This window comes from Diadema antillarum, unplaced genomic scaffold (genome assembly GCF_040938485.1).
Source record: "Diadema antillarum isolate AM-2024a unplaced genomic scaffold, OU_Dant_1.0 seq00001147_RagTag, whole genome shotgun sequence".
Lineage (NCBI taxonomy): Eukaryota > Metazoa > Echinodermata > Echinoidea > Diadematoida > Diadematidae > Diadema > Diadema antillarum.
This window is the reverse complement of record NW_027271959.1, coordinates 405,867-411,557: the sequence shown is the minus strand read 5'-3', so window position 1 is coordinate 411,557 and position 5,691 is coordinate 405,867.

Sequence of the window (5,691 nt, the reverse complement as noted above, 5' to 3'; positions counted from 1 at the left end):
ACCCACTTGCAACCGGAAGTAACGTGTGTCAATGTGTGAAAGGTTGCGTATTACACTAAGCCTGCCTGCCAACGTCACAAAACGCGCTGGCCGCTTCGACGCGGCCACTACAGGTACTTTAGTACTAGTACTCAGTCTGATTTTCTAACCCAACAAAATTGTGGACGTTTGCCACGAAAAGTGAACAACCCTCACAATGGGATTAAAATTTGTGCTCTTCTTTTTTCTTTTATTTCAAAATGTAATTTAGCTCAGAGCTGCTATCAGCAAATGAGCGCTCTACTAGTGGCAATTAAGCAAAACAAACAAATTCAGATCATGAGAGCAAATCCATATTGTGATTCCTATTAATTGCAAATGCGCAGTAAAATTAGATCTTTTTATTTTTTTTTTCTTTCTTTCTTAGTTCTCTTTATATACTGTGACGATTCATTTTCCATTGAGCATCTGTGGGGACTATTTTGTGTTTTTTTTTAAATCATTTATATATAGTGGACGCAGATTTCATTCTTTTTTTGGGGGGGGGGGGGGGGGAGGGGGATATGACGGAATTGTGTAAAATTGCAATGAAACGAGCAACATTTATATCATCATACAGGGCCTAAACACTGATGTTGATGATGATGATGTTGATGATGATGATGATGATGATGACGATGTCAATCATTATCAATGATTAGACCCCTATACAATAGTGTCACATAAGTTTTGTAAGCATGATATAATAAAGAATTATTAGGCCTAATGTGTAATTTTTGTGGTGTATATGCCTACAAGCTTTAGTTTATAGGAATTACGATTATTCACATTTTTAATAATTTGTGCATGAGAATACAAATCCAGATAACTATAAAAGGAATTAAGTTGTTGAGTTGTCTTTGTAAACTTTAATTCTTGGTGAAAATTATCGGCCTATAGCTATATTTATATTAGGTGAGCAACAGCAAAAAGAAAAAAAAAAGAAACAGACACACACCCACACACCATCTATTTCCACCAGTAGACATGTAGAGAGTAATTAACTGCTTCCACAGTGAGGAGCCAAGGGAATATGTTTACTTTCATAATGAAGAAAATTTGTGAGTCAAGTTTTTATTTATTATCATGACATTACTATTCATTATTACAGCTGTATTTATCAATCAATATATTTATTCATGAATTATTCATTCATTTATTCATTCATTCATATATATATATATATATATTTATTTTTGGTCAGTATGAGAAAATATTCCTTTTTTAAGAAACCTCCTGTAGAAACAGGTACATGTATACTTGGCACGTCTTGTACACACAATGTATCATGTATACCAAGTTCCCCTCTCCTCTCTCTTTCTCTCTCCATCTCTCTGTCTCTCAATCTCACTCTTTACACAAACAAACACCCACACAACACACACAAACACATGCACACACACACACACACACATAGATACTTTAGTGTTTTGGCAGTTTTGTATTAAACAAAAGAGTGTGTATCAATACGTGGTTCAAGGGAGTTCCCTTTCTCATGCACTCTGGAGATCTTTCTTAAAGAACAAGTCCACCTTCATATACATATGGATTGTGTGAATGCAACAATATTAGTAGAACGAATCAGTGAAAGTTTGGGGGAAATCGGACAATCCATTCAAAAGTTATGAATTTTTGAAGTATCTGCGCAGTCACTGCTGGATGAGAAGACTACTATACAGTATATGATGTCATATGCGCACGATATAAAGAAAATAAAAAGAAAATTTCACAAAACCTCACTTTTTGAATAAAGCTGTGCACATTTCTTTGAATTGTTACTGACATAATATGTTAAGGGTAATATCATTCCCCCTGCCTTCTGAAAGAGAGAAGTCAAATGTTCTTTTGTTATATGCGAGAAAAGTGAAAATATGTTGAATTTTCTTTATTCTTTCTTTATATCGTTGTACACATGTGACATCACAAGCTATAGTAGTCTTCTCATCCAGCCTTGAGTGAGCAGAAACTTTAAAAATTCATAACTTTCAAACGAATTGTCGAATTTTCCTCAAACTCTCACTGATGTGTTCTACTAATATTGCTGCATTCACTCAACCTACATGTCTATGAAAGTGAACTTGTCCTATAATTTCTCTCTCTCTACTAATTATACTAATGTTTATTGAGAGGGGGAGAGTGTGTGTACTCGTTTGAGTGTGTTTGTGTGTGATGTGTGCATGTGTATGATTTAAGCAACATGAACATATGCATATAAATCAAAGTTAAATCCATGAATATCTTCCAAAAGGTGTATTTATATTGTGGGGGAGGGGGAGAACAGCAAGAATTTGGAAAAATGTGAGCAAAAAGTGAAGAGTTTTTGAAAACATGTGCATCTGTATGACAGTTCTTCTATATATTCATATTGTACAATAATGCACCTTTTCATTTAATTTATACTCTTGGTGACCCAAGTAGGGCATATACATTGTAGGCAAGATGGTACCTCCATTCAAACACACAATATTATATATCACATCATAATGGGGCTGTCCACTCTGCTTCCAATATTTTCATATACTGTACATAATTATATGTGACCCTGCACCAAATGGGGGCAAACCAAAAAAAAAGTAGCCAGACATGGATTTTTAGTTAAGGACAGATTCTGAAAGAAAAGACTTCAAGCTTTAAAATGACATATTGGCCAATTCAGTTGGACTCCACTAACCTATACAAATATTGCAAAAAAAAGAAAAAAAAAAAGAAAAAACACATATACTCTGGAAAAGTATTTACTGAGAAAATAAGCTCTACAATCTAGTCATATATATAGGTTTTATATATAGGAGGTGGGCCTCCCTGGGAACCCCAGGTGGGACATGGTGCCCATTAGAAGGAATTGAGATTCTATCTCCCTAGGAATGCTACATGCTAAGTTTGGTAAAAATTAATCACAGGGTTTTTCAAAAAGATGAAAATGTGTACTTTAGGCCCCATTAGGACCCCTCCCCTGGGTCCCAAGGGGGGGGGGGGGGGCACCCCTGATTCCATCCTGAACAAACTTGAAACTACAGTGATCAATGCACTAACTCATATAAAGTAGCTCTATCACTTTTGGTTCTAGAGAAGAAGAGTTTTAAAGATTCCTTAATTTTGGGGGGTTTGGGCCCCCTGGGGGCCCCACAGATGGGGCATGGAGCCCATTTGAACAACTTACAATGCACGACGCACGCCGGATGCCAGACGAGGAGCGATCGCAATAGCTCACTTGTGCCTTTGGCTTGGGTGAGCTGAAAAATGGAGTCAAAAGGGGCCTGAGCTTTTGATCCTATAGCACAATCTTTGTCAGAGGCAAAATAAAAAACAGCAGGGAAAGCAATCACATAAGGATTACATTTGTACACACAACAAGAGCAATCAAGGGGAGGGCTAGGGGAACAGAAGAAAGAAAACAAAAGGGAAGGATTGGAGGTCATGGGCAAGGAGCAAGAAGATTAAAGCAGGAGGGTGGATAGACAAAAGGCAGAGGAGGGGCAGTGATGATCCCAAGGACCATGGGGGGCAACCTGTGAAGGATAAGGATGAATAGGGAGGCAACATCAAACAAGAAATCAAAGGAAGAAGGGAGGGATAAAGAAAGGAAGAGTGAAATAGCAAAAGCATGAGTGTGTGTGCATGTGTGTGTGTGTGGGGGGGGGGGGGGGGGGCTTTGAGCAAGCAGCGAGCTCTATCCTGGTGTACCGCTGGTGTATACTGCTGGGTGTACCAAGTAGGGGCAACAAAATGAAAGGGAGAGTCAACCAACAAATGCAAGTTATCAAACATATCAAGGTAAAGTTATAAAATAATAACAGTAACAATAATGATGATACTGAAAATAGTAATGATAATGATATGAATAATTATGAAAAAACCAAAAGGGGGGAAAAACACATATTAATCCAAAGAGAGAGAAATATGCATATGTTGATGTGCATGCATGTATCACGTATAATGCATATATGTGTACAGTGGACTCCCGTTATAACTTAAAGTCCTCGGGACTGGCAGTTTTCTTTCATTGTATCAAAATTTTGTAATAAGCAAACAAATAAACAATAAAATACAAAGAGCCGATAATCTTGCGGCCTGAATTATTATGTTTTAACCAGAATTTCGTTATAACCGTGTTCGTTATAACGAGAGTGCACTGTATGCACATATACAAACAAACTAATACAAGTGTGTCTATGTGTAGGACTGGTGGAAAAGGCTGTATTTAAAAAAAAAAAAAAATGCTATAAAAAAAATGCTAAAACAAAACTTCCCATTCTTTTTATGATCCGACACCTTATCATAATGAAGATGGTCTTGCTCTTTCATAAAACATGAAAAACTCACGATTGACTACATTGAACCATATCACCTGTTTTGAGTCCTCACACAAAATCAGTGTGTGTGACATTTTGTTGGTTTTGTTATGTACGGTCCAGATATGTTATTATAAAACTACCAGTTTTTGCATTTTATGATTTAATGGATGACTGTAAAATACATGTACAATGCTATGCAATGCATGAGTTAAAAATACAAAAGTCTTTGCCTCATTTAGAGATAAATCAGACCCCAGCACAACAGCAAAACATATTGAAACAGTGCATATTTAATCTTTGCCATTATGATGCACAGCTTAGTTTATACTTGTGCAATACAGCTGTACATACGTACACGTTTGTATACTAACAATTGATTACCTCTAGTAGGGTAGAAACACAGACTTTGTCTTTTTTATCATGCACAGTGCAGTGATGGCATGAAGAAACAGAAAAATAATTCTAACTTCATTATTAATTTTAATTTTCAATTTACTTTATACACACATGAACAAACACAAACACACACACACACACACACACACACACACCATTATTCAGTCCACTCTGCAGAGGATGAGGGGTCAACATCACAAAGTACATGTCGTTAATACATACCGACTACTCTGGCTTACTCTAAATGCACAACTATGGCATCACACTGGCAATCACAAGACCTGATAAAACAGGGCAACAAGACAAGATTTCCTGCAACCATTTCATTATTCACCAAAGTGATTGATTTTGCAATGCATTTTGATCTAAATTAAAATCTGTAAATGTCAACTTGAACAACAAAAGACCTTTCAAGACAGATGTAGGAATGTGGAATAATGTATATTTCATAGTGTTTGATGACAGAAGCAATTCAACTGTTGTGCAGTCCACTGGGAGGCCTCCATTTTTCACTACATTGTTAACAACAACATCTGCCAGGAGAAGATAGCCCTTCATTTAAATTTGGAATACATTTGAAGTTCATTAATCCTGACCACTGACCAAGGATTGTTTCCAATTCATTTCTATCATTACACCAAATAACAAAAATGGAATAACACCCAGCAGAAAAATACATTGACAAATAAATAGCAGGTTTGATCCTCATACACTTGTCGAAGGCCAGCCCCCCCCCCCCCCAAAAAAAAAAGTGCTATAGAAAAAGAATTGGTGGGCTGTTTATCTTTAAGTCTGATATCCATGCTTACACATTGACAGAAAGACCAAGGACAAAGATAAGGCTATACACTATTCTTTTTAACAAGATCAGAATAACAACATTTGTGCAATTTCTTTTTATATATACATATTCATACGATAGGCCTACATGGTGTAAAGTTAGTTTTGGAGATACACCGTACAATTATCATAAAGGTACTGA